The 20,366-nt window shown below is 43.0% G+C and overlaps 1 non-coding gene across 1 annotated transcript; it reads right to left on the bottom strand.

Annotated features, from left to right (window-relative positions):
- Positions 1–4,752: 4,752 nt before the first annotated feature.
- Positions 4,753–4,825, bottom strand: Trnaa-agc (transfer RNA alanine (anticodon AGC)). The gene has a single exon. It is a non-coding gene; the product is annotated as a tRNA-Ala (tRNA).
- Between the last annotated feature and the right edge of the window lie 15,541 nt (positions 4,826–20,366).

The following is a 20,366-nucleotide window of genomic DNA, read 5'->3' as shown; positions in this document are numbered from 1 at the left end:
GCCGCCCCTAAAATGGAGTACCGCCGCTACCTTATATGTTTCAGTGGCTCTCCTGCTCTCTCTGCCGTCGGGAAGCGACGTTCCTCTTCCGCCTTCGAGACCGTTGACCGGGTTTTGCCTGTAACCCTAGGTAGGGGCCCTAACTGGGTGCTACCATCTGCAGCCAGATGGACCCAGGGTTTTTTACAAGGTTGTTACTCCTCCCCCTCCTCCTTCCCCATGACTTAAGAGATGGGCCCCTGGGCTTGGGACCGGCAATGGCGGAGTTGTCTAATGTAATATCTTGTATAGACACCTTTTATTAACCTGACACGTTCCACATCATTACGAAGTGTCGTATTCATGATCTATGGAACAAGTACTAATCTAATCTAATCTAATCTAATTGCAAACCCTGGAGAGCTTGTGGAATACAATAAGCAGCTTCAAAGACTGTTCGAACGACCATAAAGAATTCAATATTTGGATGAGATGCTTAGATGAAAACTGTTGGACCTGGATTCAGCGAATATTAGAGGCAACAATGTCACAAAACAGTTGTGCAGCGAGGCAGTACTCACTGTCACAAGGGCATCGACCAACTTCAATCATTGGTGGCTACACTAACTCTTCCATAGAACGACATTCAACCAAAATTGAAGGAACACTTACATGTCAGTGACTGTACACTCAGTGATAGCCCAGCTCAAGTATGATTAATGCTTCTTCATTCTATACCCATCTTAGCGTTAAGGAAAATACACTTCACATGATAATCACTACTGAGGGACCACATGTCTTCAATAAAGTGTGGAGACTACTCACTTCTAAATTACAGGTTACAAAAACAGCTATAGATGAATTATTAATGAAGAGCATTGTGCAGCCTTTAGATATTGCATGGATTTGACAGATCCACTTAGTACAAAAAAAAGATGCATATAGGATATGCTGGGCTATAAGGCACTGAACAAATAAAGTTAAAATGAATGAAATGGCTCTGAGCACTATGGGACTTAACATCTGAGGTCATCAGTCCCCTAGAACGTAGAGCTAATTAAACCTAATTAACCTAAGGAAATCACACACATCCATGCCAGAGGCAGGATTCGAATCTGTGACTATAGTGGTCGCACGGTTCCAGACTGAAGCGCCTAGAAACACTCGGCCACTGTGGCCGGAGAACAAATAAAGCGCACCAGATAGATATTCCATTCTGAATATCCAGGACTTTGCTCATTTTATGGCTGGTGCTTCAGTGTTTAGTGTTCTTTAGTCTTGATTTGTTTGAGACCCTGCACACGCCTAAAAATAATGTGCAGACATTGCAGCACTTCATTGATTCAGCTTTTGGTGAAATTCTTTTCTGTTTCCCTTACCTGGAAGATGTAGTGATTTTTTTCTCTTCACCTCAACAACATGAGGAGCATCTTAATCAGGACTTCAGTGCACTGGACAAGTTAGGTACTGGTTTTATTGTGAACAGTGACAAATGTCAATTATGCCAGAGATCAGTGGTGTTTTCGGAACATTCAGTGACACAGGCAGAGAGCTGAATTTATTAAACAGATACCACGACCTTCCACATCCCAAGAAATCAGTAGGTTTCGACCATGATTAAGTTTTGGAGGGGACATATCCTACAAGTTGCAAGAATTCAGACATCCTTAACCAATGTTCCTGCAGGCTAAAATACTAAAGGGAAACAGCCTTTACGATGGACAATGTAAATGCTACACATGTTCGAGTCTATAAAAGAGTATTTACAAAACGCTGTGACCCTCTCTCACCTCCACCTTTTATCCATTATGACAGACACAACAGAGACAACTAGTGGGACAGTTTTGAAACTCACTGTTATGGACATCAACACCCCCACGTTTCTTTACATGTAAGCTGACTGCGGTGCACCAGTTGATGTCAGCCTATGTCTGCAAACTTTTGGCTCTATGTGATGCTGTGAAGCGCTTTGGACGGGATATTGAGTGACGTCCCCTCACAGTTTTTACCAACCATTGCACTTTAGTTCATGCGATATGTTATCTGAATAGGAAAACTATTCCCTTTCATTCCAGACACTTGGACTACAACGGACAATTTACTGTCGACATTTGTCACGTGAATGGGGTGGACAATGCGCTTGTGGGTTACCTGTCATGCATCAGCACACTTAGAACACTGATTGATTTCAAGGGTTTCGCTAAGGAATAAGAACAAGATCAACAGTTAGCAACATTGTTGGCAAACACAGGCACTGGACTGACGTTGGAACATATCGAGATTCCTGATATTAACTTTCTCGTGTGGTGCGATACGTCTTGGGGTAGATTATGTTCTCTAGTTCCTGTAAAATTCTGCAGGACCATCTTTGACAGTCTGCATAACTTATCACATCCTGCTGCTCATCCCACCACAAAGTTAGTGACTGACAGCTTTGTGTGGTCAGATGTTAAGGTGGATTGCAGACAGTGGACATGTGTCTGTCTCACCTGCCAATGCAGCAAGATGGGGCACCATGCTTTTCTGCAAAAGGAAAATTCACCAACTCATAGGCAGCTTACATCATGTACGTTGGGACTTCGTTTGTTCACTACTTGTGTCAAATGGGTTCCAATATACTTTATCCTCAATTGATAGGATGGCGCAGTGCCTTTGAAGGATGATTGTCAAATCTACTGCTTTGACCTTAGTTCACATGTAGAATGCTCAGTCTGGTTGCCTGTCGTCTTATTACTACTGACCAAAGGCGTCAATTTGAGTCACATCTTTTTGAAGAACTGTGTAAAGTGTGCAGTATGTGCAATGTTCTCACGCTACAGCGTACCACTGGCAAAGCAATGCTGCATTTGAATGATGGCACTGATGTGTCATGATTCACTGTGAACTGTTGTTGCCCCACCATTGGTTCTGTTGGGAGTTCACACCAAATACAAGGAAGATTTGAAATCATCTTTAGCCAAAATACTATGGTGAATCGTTAACGCCTCCCATGGATTTTCTCCTACCATCACCTGCTTTGGAGGTCTCTGAGATATCATCTCTTATATCTAGGTTCAAATAACATATAGCTCATGTCTGTATATCACCTTCACAGTATCACAGCATATAGTGCATATAGTGGGCTTTTATACATTGGGCCTTGAAGGACTATAGCCATGTGATGCTCTGCAATGATATCACACGAAGAGCTCTTAAACATCTGTATCCAGGCCATCACAAGGTGCTACAACATAGTAACCAAACGTTCTCTATCTTGCTTAATGACAAATAAACGACTGTCTCTGTTCAGCACCTCAAGCCAGTTGGGATGCTGTGGGAACAGGAAGATAAAGACGACCTATCACAACAACTGGAAGATTCTACCTCTATCTCTGCTTCAACCAACGTGAGTCTTTGTCCCAACTGTTTTTCCTTCAATGAGGAAAACGATGTTGCGACATCAGTATCTAACGACAACAGTGCACCATTGCATTCTCACAACATCTGACCACTATGGGTCCGCTTCTCCAACAAGAGTATGTTCAGAATTAGTAACATCTCCACCTACCCAATCCCTGTTGCTCTGCACTGGATGGAGGAGGGAGGCTATGGTGATATCGACCTACAGAGGTCGATATGTGCAATCAAAATCTAACCTTAAGAATATTATGTGTGTGTAATGACCTTTGTTTTATTCTTGGTCTTTGGCTAGTTCATACTGGACTGTCTGTGCTAACACATGTATCTCATGTCATGTGATCATTCATACTTAATAAGGTAGTTACATGTCAGGGAATAAGTATGTGCATCTTCTTCTGTCTACTCACCTCCACAGAAAAACCCACGTGTCGAGGTGGAACTGTTATTCTACGAGATCGGCACTAAAGGTATTATGATTGGCTTAATCCATGGTTTCTGGAATACAGAAGGAATTCTTTTTATTGAAATGCTACACAATGGTAATTTGGTAATTACAGAAAATAGACCCAATAAGAACAGGAAGGACCTAGTATAAGAAAGAACCAAAACTAAAGGATCAAGAAGCCTGCTAAGTAAGACATTGATGTTGTTGTGATCTTCTGAATAAAGACTGGTTTATGCAGCTCTCCATCTACTCTATCCCTTGAAAACTTCTTCATCTCTGAATAACTGCTCCAACCTATCCCCATTTGAACGTGCTTATTACATTCGCCTCTCCAGTCACTTCTTTTAGTGAAACTGTGCCACATACTTAATTTTCCCCCTAATTCTAATCAGTATCTTCTCATTTGTTATTCGATCTACCCATCTAATTTTTAGCATTCTTCTACAGAACTACTTTTCTTCCTGCCTAAACTTCTTACTGTACACGTTTCACTTCCACATGATCCTACACCCCAGAAAATAAATTCAAAAAAGGCCAGATAATACTGAAACTGATACTAGATGTTGACAAATTTCTCTGTTTCAGAAACGTTTTTCTTGCTGCTGCCATTCTGTATTTTATATCACCTCTACTTCAGCTATCATTAGTTGTTTTGCGGCGCAAATGACAAAGCTCATCTATTACTTACTTTTCGTGTCTCTTTTCCTAATCTTCTAATTTCCTCAGGATCGCTCGCTTTAATTCGACTACATTCAATTACCTGTGTTTTTATTTTGTTGATATTCATCCTACCTTTCAAGACACTATCCATTCTAATGAACTGCTCCCTCAAGTCCTTTGTCACCTTTGACAAAACTGCGATGTTCTTGGCAAACCTTAATGTTTTTATCTATGGTAATGATCGAAGCAGACAAAATGAATTAAATTTGTGCTGCAGCCAGGACTCGAACCTGGGTCTTCCTGCTTGCTAGACAGAAGTACTAACCATTACACCACCGCAGCACAGTGGTCAACACTGCAGCAAGAACTACCTAAGCTGAGTGCCCTCTCCAACACAGGCTACAATAAATTTTTCCCATTTTCGTCTGCTTCGATCATTATCGTAGATAATAAAAAGAGACTTAAATGTCTCAGGGAAACATTTAATTATTAGATCTTAATGTTTTTCTTTTTTCTCCCTAAACTTTAATTAATACTCCAAGTTTTTTTTCCTCAATGTACATAGTGAAGAACATCAAGGATAGCCTGAAACCCTGTCTTTATAATTGTCATCTGGTGCCTGTATAAGTTGTAAAAAACCTTTCAATCTCTGTATTTTACCCCTGTTATCTTCAGAATTTCAAAGAGTTTTTTTCCAGTCAACATTGTCAAAAGCCTTCTCCAAGTCTACAAATGTTATAAATATAGGTTGGCCTTTCCTTAACCTACTTTCTAAGCGACACCGTAGGGTTAACATGGCCTTGTGTTGTAAAGAACCTTACTTGATTAAGAAAATAATATATATATATATATATATATATATACTTTAATGCACTGTGCACCATCATGGTAATCTTTTCCATATATCATGATATTCTTTTCCATATATGTAGAGCACTCACATAAGGTGTAACTTCAGTTCAGTTCGTTGGAATTGTACAAGATATGTTACCCTGAGTAATATGAAATGAATCACCACTGTTCTGCTCTTGAGTCTGAGTGGTACAACGTAATTTTATGTTGTAATAAATCCCATACTGTGCATTTGTGGCTTTCGTTCGAGTAGAAAATAGAAAACTCCTTGAAGTTAATTAATTAGCTGTCTTTGAAATATCTCAGCTCTTAGACTGGTCACTGAAATATTTGAGAAAAGTTTCTCTGTGGTATGTAGTATTAAAGTAGCTCCTACTTGTGCTGTTGTCTGGCACAAGCTCTTTAGTAACAACAGTTTTATGTTTGGATCAGTTATTAGTGACATACTTCGAAACTGCACTTCGTTCATTCTGGAAACTTTGGTCTGATATCAACGGTTATTTCTGTTGGAACATGAGATTCACAAACTACACATTCCATTCACAAAATAAGTAGTGGTTCTTTTTAGCATGTCCCTGTGTTTCTTTAGAAGCCAAACTGATCTTCCCTGAGGTCAGCTCCTATCTAGTTTTCTATTCTTCCATAAATAATTCGTGTCAGTATTTCGCCGCCAAGATTTATTAAATTGATAGTTCGAAGATATTCAGACCTGTCACCACTTACTTCCTTAGGAACTGGATTTATTACATCCTTCTTTAAGTCTGATGGTTTTTCAGCTGTCTCATACATCTTGCTCATCAAGTGGAAAAGTTTGGTCATTGCTGGCACTTCCAAGGATATCAATAGTTCTGAGAGATTGTCGTCTACTCTGGATCTTGTTTCGACTTACGTCTTTCAGTGCTCTGTCCAATTCTTCTTGCTGCATCATCTCTCCTAATCTTGCGTCTCATCTCCATCTGCTTCTTCTCCCTTTCTGTAACACTGGCTTCAGGTTCATTTCCCTTGTATACCGCCTCCATATGCTCCTTCCGCCCTTCAGCTTTCTCTTTTTTGCGTAGTACTAGTTCTCTACCCGAGCTCTTGATATTCATGCACCTGCTTCTCTTTTCTCCAGAGGTCTCTTTAATTTTCCTGCACTGGTATCTATTTTTCCTGCAGTTATACATACTTCTGTAGCCATGTATTTGTCCTCTAACCACACCATTCCTGCTTAGCCATTTTGCAGTTTCTGTTAATCTCATTTATTAGACGCCTGTATTTCCTTTTACCTGCTTTCTTGCTGGTTTTTATGTTTTCTTCTCTCAGCAGTTAAGTTCAGTATCGCCTGTGATATAAAATGACTTCTACTAGGCATTGTTCTTTTAACTATTTGATCTTCTGCTGTCTTCATTATTTCGTCTCTTAATGCTACCCATTCATCTTCTACTATATTCCTTTCCCAGGTTTCAATCAATTGTAGTTGAATGCTCCCTCAGAAACTCACAGCAACTTCTGGTTCTTTCAAATTATCCATATCCTATTCCCTGAATTCCCTACCATGAATTAAAACTAAATAAACTGCAAAAAGGTAGGAAAAGAGATTGATAGACATGATCAGATGAGTCCTAGAAGCATGGCAGAAGTAAGGATGAAGACTATAACGTCCAGTAATTAAAAATAAGAAAATAACATTCATCCACATAAGCATTGCAAAGAAACTGCAGATGAAATATTAAAAGCGATATATTGTTACATTATGGAAGTCCAAATATGAAGGCATGGTCGTCAATGAATTGTAGTACTTAAACCAGGTGGTGTACTTAAGGGTGGGAATAGGACGGGGGCCTCTCCTGAAATGTGACATGCTTTTGTTACACACCTGCACAAATTATCATAATACTGTTGGAGGATTAACAACACTTCTGTTTCATTATATGAAGAAGCAGGTTGCATGCTGCTACAGTATGCCAATGAGAGACTGTTTGTGAACAAATCTTTGTACAAAAGAGACTCATTGATAACTCACAGATTGTATGTTGTCACTGGATAACAGTAAATATAGTTGTTTTTAAGCATTACGACTTATTTATTTAAAAAACACGCTGCATTACAGAGTAATGTTACGTGTTTTCAGTTTTCTTTCTTGCTGTGCCATGATGGTTGAACATCCCATGCTCCACTGTAGGGAAGGTGCTTCGAACCATTCTCAAATGGTATCCGTACAGGATTTATATCGTACAGCAGCTTGCACCAAAGGATGCACAACGACATGTTGGTATTGGGGCAACCTGTGTTCTAGCACAGTCTGCATTGTTGCCAGATGTATCCAAGATGGTGACGTGTAGACTTGTCAATGACGCATGATGTCATCCAAGATGATGGCCATTACGTCAACCAATATGGCGGATTTTGAGGAGAAGTTTGAATTTTGGCGGGAAGATAGGTCAATTGGCCTACCTCCACTAACCTAACCACTCCCCCCCCCCTCCCCCAGGAAATGGAGGGAAGTTCAAATTCCATCAGGAGAACGCAACACACCTCTACTAACCTAAGACAATGGTGGAAAAATAGGTCACTTTGGCTACCTCCACTAAGCTAAGTTACCCAACTGCCACCTCATCCTAGGGAATGGCTGGGAGAGGACTCAACCTATGCTGGCCTGCTGGGGAGAGGAAGGAGTGTACTTTATTTATTTATTTTGGAACAACTTATTTAGGGATGGTTTATATTTATCACAGTGATACCAAACACACACTCTGACATGCTTCGGGTCATGCCACACAGCATACAGATCTGCAAACTACTCCTAAGTAACTCATGTATAATGTTCTGCACACGAGCTTCCTAATTGTAAACACCCAAAATAATGCATTGCACAGACAACAGACCTGCAAACCACCCACAAAATAATGAAATAAATTTATGTCCAGAGACCCAAACAACTCGTAAATTGCAAAAATAATAATATATCTAAAAGACTATGCAAACATGCTTGGTAATCGTCGACTCTCGAAATGATGCACCAGTCTTTATTTAAACAATCTGATCCAGTACAGTCATGTAGTGCGTTCACCAAGAGGTCCAGAGTCCAACTGACCTAGTACACAGTACTGCCACCAGAGGGCACTGTTGTCTGTTCCCTGACATAATCCAAGATGGATGCTATGACTCAGCTGGTGACACTAGTGCCGTTGTCCGAGATGGGTGGAAACAGTGTGTTCACCATGAGGTCTGGGCCTAGTTCACAGTACTGCCACCAGAGGGCTCGGTCATCCATTCCATCACATAACCCAAGATGACGGTCTGGGGTGGGGAAAATGGTGGGAAAACGAGTCAGCATGTGGTTTACATAAGTGATGTCGCCATCTCATGCTTGACGGCTCCTGTTCACAAACAGCTGAACGTGTTGATGGCTGCGGTCAGCCGTCTTCAGGCTGCTGCCTCGGAGTGTAGCGGCAGTGGGGAGTCTGGTGCATCGCATGGTACACCCCAGGTGTTACATGCTTCACCCACTGTCCCTGCTGGCGAGACATCTTCGCGGGTACCGGGCGTGGTTGGGCCACCCTCTCCCCAAGGGGAGTGGCGTGTTTAGCGGCGTTCACGGCGCAAAAGGCAGAGGGTAAATGTGGAGGCTGGCCATGTGGCATCGCCCACTCTGCCTGTGAGTGGACATGTGGCTGCTCCTTCAGCAAGGTCTGAGCAGGCACATGGGGGGAGAGGTTTATTAGTTATTGGAAGTTCCAACATTATGCGCGTGATGGAGCCCCTTAGGGAAATAGCGGAAAGGTCGGGGAAGAAGGCCAATGTTCACTCTGTCTGCTTGCCGGGGGGTCTCATCCAAGATGTGGAGGAGGCCCTGCCGGCGGCGATAGAGAGCACTCGGTGCCCCCGACTGCATATTGTTGCTCATGTCGGCACCAATGACTCCTGCCGTCTGGGTTCAGAGGTCACCTCAGTTCGTACAGGCGGTTGGCGGAATTGGTGAAGGCGGAAAGCCTCGCTCGCGGGGTGGAATCAGAGCTAACTATTTGTAGTATTGTTCCCAGAACCGATCGCGGTCCTCTGGTTTGGAGCCGAGTGGAAGGTTTAAACCAGAGGCTCAGACGATTCTGCGGCGATCTGGGGAGCAAATTTCTCAACCTCCGCTATCGGGTGGAGAAATGTAGGGTCCCCCTGAATAGGTCACGCATGCACTACACGCCGGAAGCGGCTACAAGGGTAGCAGAGTATGTGTGGAGTGCACATGGGGTTTTTTTTAGGTTAGAGAATTCCCTCCCTAGGCCTGACAAGACGCCTTCTGAGATGCGGCAAGGTAGGAGTAGGCAAAATGCAACAGGGAATAACAATATTAATGTGTTAATAGTAAACTGCAGGAGTGTCTATAGGAAGGTCCCAGAACTGCTCTCATTAATAAACGGTCACAACGCCCATATAGTACTAGGAACAGAAACTTGGCTGAAACCAGACGTAAACAGTAATGAAATCCTAAACTCACATTGGAATGTATACTGCAGAGACAGACTCGACAGTGAAGGGGGAGGCGTGTTTATAGCGATAAGAAGTGCAGTAGTATCGAAGGAAATTGATGGAGATCCGAAATGTGAAATAATTTGGATGAAGGTCACAGTTAAAGCAGGCTCAGACATGGTAATTGGGTCTCTATAGGCCCCCTGGTTCAGCAGCTGTTGTGGCTGAGCACCTGAAGGATAATTTGGAAAATATTTCGAGTAGATTTCCCCACCATGTTATACGGGGCTATTACAAATGATTGAAGTGATTTCATAAATTCACTGTAGCTCCATTCATTGACATATGGTCACGACACACTACAGATACGTAGAAAAACTCATAAAGTTTTGTTCGGCTGAAGCCGCACTTCAGGTTTCTGCCGCCAGAGCGCTCGAGAGCGCAGTGAGACAAAATGGCGACAGGAGCCGAGAAAGCGTATGTCGTGCTTGAAATGCACTCACATCAGTCAGTCATAACAGTGCAACGACACTTCAGGATGAAGTTCAACAAAGATCCACCAACTGCTAACTCCATTCGGCGATGGTATGCGCAGTTTAAAGCTTCTGGATGCCTCTGTAAGGGGAAATCAACGGGTCGGCCTGCAGTGAGCGAAGAAACGGTTGAACGCGTGCGGGCAAGTTTCACGCGTAGCCCGCGGTAGTCGACGAATAAAGCTAGCAGGGAGCTAAACGTACCACAGCCGACGGTTTGGAAAATCTTACGAAAAAGGCTAAAGCAGAAGCCTTACCGTTTACAACTGCTACAAGCCCTGACACCCGATGACAAAGTCAAACGCTTTGAATTTTCGGCGCGGTTGTCACAGCTCCTGGAAGAGGATGCGTTCAGTGCGAAACTTGTTTTCAGTGATGAAGCAACATTTTTTCTTAAAGGTGAAGTGAACAGACACAATGTGCGAATCTGGGCGGTAGAGAACCCTCACGCACTCGTGCAGCCAATTCGCAATTCACCAAAAGTTAACGTGTTTTGTGCAGTCTCACGGTTTAAAGTTTACAGCCCCTTTTTCTTCTGCGAAAAAAACGTTACAGGACACGTGTCTCTGGACATGCTGGAAAATTGGCTCATGCCACAAATGGAGACCGACAGCGCCGACTTCATGTTTCAACAGGATGGTGCTCCACCGCACTTCCATCATGATGTTCGGCATTTCTTAAACAGGAGATTGGAAAACCGATGGATCAGTCGTGGTGGAGCTCATGATCAGCAATTCATGTCATGGCCTCCACGCTCTCCCGACTTAACCCCATGCGATTTCTTTCTGTGGGGTTATGTGAAAGATTCAGTGTTTAAACCTCCTCTACCAAGAAATGTGCCAGAACTGTGAGCTCGCATCAACGATGCTTTCGAACTCATTGATGGAGACATGCTGCGCCGAGTGTGGGAGGAACTTGATTATCGGCTTGATGTCTGCCGAACCACTAAAGGGGCACATATCGAACATTTGTGAATACCTAAAAAAACTTTTTGAGTTTTTGTATGTGTGTGCAAAGCATTGTGAAAATATCTCAAATAATAAAGTTATTGTAGAGCTGTGAAATCGCTTCAATCATTTGTAATAACCCTGTAGTTCTGGGTGGAGATTTTAATTTGCCGGATATAGACTGGGAGACTCAAACGTTCATAACGGGTGGCAGGGACAAAGAATCCAGTGAAATTTTTTTAAGTGCTTTATCTGAAAACTACCTTGAGCAGTTAAACAGAGAACCAACTCGTGGCGATAACATATTAGACCTTCTGGTGACAAACAGACCAGAACTATTTGAAACAGTTAACGCAGGACAGGGAATCAGCGATCATAAAGTGGTTATGGCATCGATGATTTCAGCCGTAAATATAAATATTAAAAAAGGTAGGAAGATTTTTCTGTATAGCAAAAGTGACAAAAAGCAGATTACAGAGTACCTGACGGCTCAACACAAAAGTTTTGTCTCAAGTACAGATACTGTTGAGGATCAGTGGACAAAGTTCAAAACCATCGTACAATATGCGTTGGATGAGTATGTGCCAAGCAAGATCGTAAGAGATGGAAAAGAGCCACTGTGGTACAACAACCGAGTTAGAAAACTGCTGCGGAAGCAAAGGGAACTTCACAGCAAACATAAACATAGCCAAAGCCTTGCAGACAAACAAAAATTACGCGAAGCGAAATGTAGTGTGAGGAGGGCTATGCGAGAGGCGTTCAATGAATTCGAAAGTAAAGTTCTATGTACTGACTTGGCAGAAAATCCTAAGAAATTTTGGTCTTATGTCAAAGCGGTAGGTGGATCAAAACAAAATGTCCAGACACTCTGTGACCAAAATGGTACTGAAATAGAGGATGACAGACTCAAGGCCGAAATACTAAATGTCTTTTTCCAAAGCTGTTTCACAGAGGAAGACTGCACTGTAGTTCCTTCTCCAGATTGTCGTACAGATGACAAAATGGTTGATATCGAAATAGACGACAGAGGGTTAGAGAAACAATTAAAATCGCTCAAAAGAGGAAAGGCCTCTGGACCTGATGGGATACCAGTTCGATTTTACACAGAGTACGCGAAGGAACTTGCCCCCCTCCTGGCAGCGGTATACTGTAGGTCTCTAGAAGAGCGTAGCGTTCCAAAGGATTGGAAAAGGGCACAGGTCATCCCCGTTTTCAAGAAGGAACGTCGAATGGATGTGCAGAACTATAGACCTATATCTCTAACGTAGATCAGTTGTAGAATTTTGGAACACGTGTTATGTTCGAGAATAATGACTTTTCTGGAGACTAGAAATCTACTCTGTAGGAATCAGCATGGGTTTCGAAAAAGACGGTCGTGTGAAACTCAGCTCGCGCTATTCGTCCACGAGACTCAGAGGGCCATAGACACGGGGTCACAGGTAGATGCTGTGTTTCTTGACTTCCGCAAGGCGTTCGATACAGTTCCCCACAGTCGTTTAATGAACAAAGTAAGAGCATATGGACTATCAGACCAATTGTGTGATTGGATTGAAGAGTTCCTAGATAACAGAACGCAGCATGTCATTCTCAATGGAGAGAAGTCATCTGAAGTAAGAGTGATTTCAGGTGTGCCGCAGGGGAGTGTCATAGGACCGTTGCTATTCACAATATACGTAAATGACCTTGTGGATGACATCGGAAGTTCACTGAGGCTTTTTGCAGATGATGCTGTGGTGTATCGAGAGATTGTAACAATGGAAAATTGTACTGAAATGCAGGAGCATCTGCAGCGAATTGACGCATGGTGCAGGGAATGGCAATTGAATGTCAATGTAGACAAGTGTAATGTGCTGCGAATACATAGAAAGATAGATCCCTTATCATTTAGCTACAAAATAGCAGGTCAGCAACTGGAAGCAGTTCATTCCATAAATTATCTGGGAGTACGCATTAGGAGTGATTTAAAATGGAATGATCATATAAAGTTGATCGTCGGTAAAGCAGATGCCAGTCTGAGATTCATTGGAAGAATCCTAAGGAAATGCAATCCGAAAACAAAGGAAGTAGGTTACAGTACGTTTGTTCGCCCACTGCTTGAATACTGCTCAGCAGTGTGGGATCCGTACCAGATAGGGTTGATAGAAGAGATAGAGAAGATCCAACGGAGAGCAGCGCTCTTCGTTACAGGATCATTTAGTAATCGCGAAAACGTTACGGAGATAATAGATAAACTCCAGTGGAAGAGTCTGCAGGAGAGACGCTCAGTAGCTCGGTATGGGTTTTTGTTGAAGTTTCGAGAACATACCTTCACTGAGGAGTCAAGCAGTATATTGCTCCCTCCTACGTATATCTCGCGAAGAGACCATGAGGATAAAATCAGAGAGATTAGAGCCCAGACAGAAGCATACCGACAATCCTTCTTTCCACGAACAATACGAGACTGAAATAGAAGGGAGAGCCGATAGAGGTACTCAGGGTACCCTCCACCACACACCGTCAGGTGGCTTGCGGAGTATGGACGTAGATGTAGATGTAGATGTCACAGAACTCCAAGTCACGCTCACGCCACTCCCATATGTGAGAAACGTCTGGGCGGCACGTTTGTATACCGTTGATGACAGTAGCACAGTGTGCATTATTCCTAGCTGGACATGATAGCTGCTTCTAATTGTGCTTAACTGCCCAGTGTGACTGACGCAATGCTGCGATGTGCGCGCGTGTAGCTGCTACAAACCATTGCTAGCACATCTAACAAGGTTCTCAATCTTATATTGATGTCACATGGCTATGCAAAATCAGAACCGAGTCGACCTCTCGGAAATTGTATAGTGTCCCAGAAATGGTTAACGCTCGCTTTCTTGATGTCTCAGCTTGTATGCACGAAAATTCTTGCCCTAATAGAACCTGTTTACGAAAATAGCGCAGAATAACATCGAATGCAGTCTTCCTAGCGGTCCTAACGTGACATCCCCTCCATCACTTGTTACCCTTCCTGCTTTCAACACATGCACAAACGTTCCCTCCGCTATGTAGAGACTTCTATATCCCAGCACAAAATAACGTCTTGTGAATGAATCGAGCATTATGAATGGCTCTTATCGAATTTACCTGCGGAATTACTGATGCTGTTGGTGTGGATGCATAGTCTGCCATTTCTTTTTCTTTCTACAGACGAGATTTCCAGCGATAAAAAACTATTTTACACTGATCGCCATTTTGCTCGACATTTAAACCCTGCAAAGTGTCTTACATATCGTCAAATACGGAAAGACTCATACTCAATTACACTGCATTCCCAGCGAGACAGGAGCTTGAATATTAGAATGTGAAACCGATCTTCGACCCATCAATATATCACCGTGTACCGTGTCGATGTAGGAAGCATACAATTCCTATCCTGCGCCATAAAAAGTGAGTCCTTTTACACCATTCTAACATATACAGTGAAGACAGACAGCACAGTACGTATACTCGTGGCACTAGATATCCCCCTGCGAGGTCGGAGGGGCATCCGCCCTTATGGGTGACCAGAGTGCCCTCCGTGGATCGAAGTCACTCCCAGAACTGTTTCTTCTACACCCATCTCCAGACTCTGGGATTACAAGAACATATCTAATTTCGCATGGGTTGCACACAGCAGTAGCCTACTGATCGCTCTCACAACATAATTCTGAAGATATAGACTGGAAATTATACTCTAGAAACCATAAACTTTACTTAGGTGGGGCGTTTTGTAAACCACTGACTAACTAGAAACCTGTCACATCTGCGAGGACATTCACCCGAAACTCGAAAAAGAATAGAGAAAACTGACATTTCCATTCGCAAATACCGATATCATTGATGTAGCAGATTCGAAACCATCCCTATAATTTACAAGATCAACTAAGATGTTTCTCATGTCTAGAGAACCAGCAAGTGTGTCTTCACCATACTAGATGCACACACCACAATCGATGTTCCCTCAACTAAATAAAGGCGCGAAATGTGCAGAAGCAGTCAATTCAACAATTTACATGGGAGGTAACAACGGTCCAGTGCAAACGCACCTCCATATTCAATCTCAAATTCACACACGATCATGAAATCTATCCAACACATACTAAGTATTAGTTCACTATTCTGCCATCTAGAGGGCGGCAAAGTTAATTCATTTACATTCCTGCATTCAAACAGGCTATTGCATTCGGATGGCAGCTGCTGTTATTGGGAAACGTGAATCACCCCAACAACTACTGTATGTTACTGTCACAAGGGATCTTGGTTCTGCAGGTGCACACAAGTGTCCATGTTAAAAGCTATACCTGCTTTATAAATCGAGGTGTGGCATTACCTACGAATGATATGGTTTTTCCGGACAAATACCGAGACGGTGATCGCAGGAGTGTATATTATCAGCCCACAATGCAACCTTGTGATAAAACCGCTGAATTTTGAAACTGATTCGGCTAAGACACGTGGTATGTAACCGGTGTTTGCGAATCCCTCACGCCACCACAGCTAGATATTTCTCCAGTATGTGTAACATATTCTGTCTCGATACCATGTCAGAGGTTCTGCACTATATCCACTGAGTTATAGGCGATGACTGATTGAGAAGATCACAAACAGCAGTAGATGGTGTGCTGATTGAGGTCGTATGAAATGTACACCAGCTTTTCAGATGTCTAGTGTTACACTATCCGCTAGAAACGATGTCTATGATTTGGAATCAAGTCCTCCCATTCAACCACATAACTGCGTTGGAACACAGCCACAAGTCAATCATATTTCTGGCACTCTCATATCTCGAAACGAGACACCTATCTCGAACCTGTCTGCTACAGTAAAATTCCAACCTGGTTATAGTCAGCCTCTACGCATCTTACAACTGATCCCATTTCTACAGCTTAGCGCATGTGATCATTCCAATTTAAGTCGGAACTGTTGAGCAGAAGTCGGAGAAAGCCATATGCACCACCTTCTGCAACCCATGTAGAAACAGAACTAACTGAATTACTGCAACAGGACTGTGTTCTGACCATTCGGTGGAAATATGTGCATTGTGGTGCATCTCCAAACTAGATACAGATACTACACTCCGAAGCAGGTCTGTGTCCATTCAAATCTATCAGTCCAACATGCTATCATTATTATTCTCTACCCCCCCCCCCCCCCCCCCGCTCCCAACAGAGAATAATTAAGAACTATAGAATCTCCACTAACTTCTTCTGATATAGAACTCACCTAGGTACTATTGCTCGCGCGATGGCACATAGCTGTGGTGCCGTACAGTGGGGATAGAGAGATTTCACTGTACCTCGCAGAATAGCACAGTGTGCATCCCTCATAGCATTCCTAACAGAACACCCCATCCCTCACTGAATTTACCTGGCAAACTGCTGCTGCTGCCTATGCAGGACGATCCTCTTAAATATACAGCTTTTGATCAACTGCACAGACCAGTTTAAGGTTTCATCATCCATACTGTAGGAAGATGACTGTATCCCACAGACTATACTGTAACTCGCAAGAGTCGCTCCCTGTGACCCTGTGTCATTGTTTGAAATATTGTTTTCTAACACGCTTTGAACACTGACATACATTTTTTTGTTCTGCCAAGACTTCGAGGTCTGTGCCAGGTCCTAAACTGACATTCAGACGCTCTGATCCATGGCCTCTCGCAGAAAACTAGACATCGCACGGTGTAAATCATTTTGTTGCTGTTGCTACCATAACACGCGACACATGGTGGCCGATTTTATATTAAAGACAGTTACAACATAAGGAAACTAGAAGAGTCTTAAGGCGATGGCATAGGTCTCCAAATGACATTTAAACTCCAGAATGAGATTTTCACTCTGCGGCAGAGTGTGCACTGATATGAAACTTCCTGGCAGATTAAAACTGTGTGCTGGACTGACACTCAGATGACAGAGCACTTGCCCGCAAAAGGTAAAGGTCCCGAGTTCGAGTCTGTATATGGCACACAGTTTTAATCTGCCAGAAAGTTTCGTATCAGCGCACACTCCGCTGCAGAGTGAAAATCTCATTCAGGAAACATCCCCCAGGCTGTGGCTAAGCCATATCTCCGCAGTATCCTTTCTTTCAGGAGTGCTAGTCCTGCAAGTTTCACAGGAGAGCTTCTGTAAAGTTTGGAAGGTAGGAGACGAGGTACTGGCGGAAGTAAAGCTGTGAGGATGGGGCGTGAGTCCTGTCATAGTCATGGGATAGCTGATGACTCTATGTTCCGTTTCAACTGATTCATTACATTGCAGCCATGTACGCGATCAGTATTTCGGTGCTTTTCATCCATAAAGTGCTGTCCATCCACCAAAACTCTTTCTCCAACTCAAACAAGTGATATCAGTCAATCATTATGTGGTAACCAACAGCATGCCAGTGCACAGACGGGATGGAAAAGGCACCATCGATGCATTCTGATAACAAGCATCACAGTTGATAGTGTGAACGATTTTAGCAAGTTTACAGTAATTTCCACACCAACCATTGATGTGACACTATGTTTCCCAATTTCAGTATCATAGCTAAACCACCCCTTCTCGACATTGCAAGTATCATTGCGAACTTGGATAGATGACTGTGCAGTACGTCCATTCATTGGTAATTCTCGAACACATACACAATCAAAGTATATCAGGTGTCGCTCTACATATTTCTAACACCTCGAGCATAGTGCTTAATTTACGATCTATCTCTCTGCATATGGGAGTCACAGAGCATTCCCGCTGTCTTAGGGTAAAATGAGAGAGTGAAAGGCGCTCCTCACACTTTCATTGACCAACCAGCCCTGCAACACCATTACCGATTTAATCTGCAACCGACCAGAAGAAGACCGCTACATTCCACATCACGTGAATGAATGGAGCTTTTTGAGTCCTCAGGCCAGCCTGTGTGGCCGAGCGGTTCTAGGTGCTTCAGTCCAGAACTGCGCGACTGCTATGGTCGCAGGTTAGAATCCTGCCTCGGGCATGGATGTGTGTGATGCCCTTGGGTTAGTTAGGTTTAAGTAAATCTAAGTTCTAGGGAACTGATGACCTCACATGTTAAGTCTCATAGTGCTCAGAGCCATTTAAACCACTTTTTTGAGTCCTCATCCATCCAAGTGCACAAGGTTTCTAGAGATGCACCAGTGTCAAGGAGGTTAGTAATCCTTATTGATGTAAAGTAACAGATTTAAAAGTGTCGTGATGTAATAGCAGACGGTTAAGAAGAACAAGAATCGAATGATTTTTATGCGCGATAGAGATCCAGACGGATGGAGTTCGACGCGTTTTTACGTAAATCAACCAAGCTATCAACTCTAATGTATTGTTCTAGAGTCTAGGATTAGTAGCTCGAAGGTACTGGTACTCCTAAGACTACAACGTTCCGCACTTAAAACGGGCTATAATGCTAGATCGCTTGCGTTTCCGACCTATCAGTCATATGGAATGTAGCGCTGTTAATATTCCAATGTATGAAATATATTTCAAGCTGTTCACATACATCCTTCTTCCCGGTTCCTCTATGATAAACTATGTTATCTAACCGTAAAACGAAAAAACTACTTCCTTAAAATATGGCCTGTGTGATACGAGTACAATACAGCTTTCCGGAGATGTATAGCACCCACTGTTCACATCCGATGACGGTTCGGAAATTATACTATGCCTGCATCAGATCTATGTAAAATGATCGTTAGTAACAGCGAATACCTCTTACAAAGAAACAGATAAACGCATAGCAGCAGCGTCCGGCATATGAAAATTACAAGTCATTCCGTCACTAACTCTGTAAACAAGCACATCTGTCAGGCAAATGTATACACGGGGATTGTAACACCTCACTAGCACCTGTCGCTAACTTAGTTATGAAGCTGAAGTCGTGATTTTACACCTAAGATGCGACGGGGGTTGGAATTCATTGCATAAATCATAGTTTGTTTAGAGAAATGTGTCACGTTTCATCACACATGAGATGGAAGTCCTCCGATGACCGAAAGGTTTACCATTAACGATCGCAAGTAGACAGTGCATTAAACCACATACAGAACATGTGTCTGTATACGAGTCGAACGCAAGCTATGTCATGCGACTGATGCATCCTGACAGAACAGTGGAAAAATTGACCTGCAGCAACTTCCCCCTACCTAGAATGCATCATCAATCTACCATTAAATAGTACTTCGTTACAGCTCCATCTCAGTCGATCACCCCATCCACTCTCTGTTATCCTTTAACACAGAAGCATCAAAGTTTAGAGGCAGGTGGTTCTCTGTCTTCCTGAAAAGCGTCAAATACAGTAGTCAACTCGCGTTTATCACTGGTACATCAATAGGTATACAGTATAATGCTGCCTCGATGGAAAACAAATCGACTGCTTCCCTGATTCCCTTCGCTTCCATCTTGACGTTTTCTCGGATTCATCTCGATGCCACATATGCGCCCCCATGTACAAATTGTTCGGCGTGAACCAGAAGATACGTAAGTACTTCCTCAATTTCCCTGCATTTTGGTGTAGATTCGGTCAATTTATATCTATTCCCCCGTCATTTTTTGCAGTTCTATCGATTTTTCTATGTCAGTTCTGTCCATGCATTGATGACATAACCTCTCGTTCTGTGTTCTAAAATTGCTTGTAAATGTAGCACATCTGCCAATAGTTAGCTCAAATGCACAGATTGGGAGGTATAGTATAGCACAGTACATGTGTGTGTCCAGTCACTCCCACATTTGGAGAGCGTTTGCTCTGTTTTCTGTATGCCCTCTGCACTGGATCAAAAGCTGTATATTTAAGAGGATCATCCTGCATAGGCAGCAGCAGCTTCCCAGGTAAATTCAGTGAGGGACGGGGTGTTCTGTTAGGAATGCTATGAGGGATGCACACTGTGCTATTCTGCGAGGCACTGTGAACTCTCTCTATCCGTACTGGACGGCACCACAGCTATGCGTCATTGCGCGAGCAATAGTACCTAGGTGAGTTCTATATCAGAAGAAGTTAGTGGAGATTCTATAGTTCTTAATTATTCTCTGTTGGAAGCGGGGGGGGGGGGGGGGTAGAGAATAACAATGATAGCATGTTGGACTGATAGATTTGAATGGACACAGACCTGCTTCGGAGTGT

The sequence above is a fragment of the Schistocerca cancellata genome, chromosome 2 (assembly GCF_023864275.1).
Source record: "Schistocerca cancellata isolate TAMUIC-IGC-003103 chromosome 2, iqSchCanc2.1, whole genome shotgun sequence".
NCBI lineage: Eukaryota > Metazoa > Arthropoda > Insecta > Orthoptera > Acrididae > Schistocerca > Schistocerca cancellata.
The sequence above is the reverse complement of the archived record's forward strand: the minus strand, read 5'-3'. Positions and strand labels throughout refer to the sequence as shown.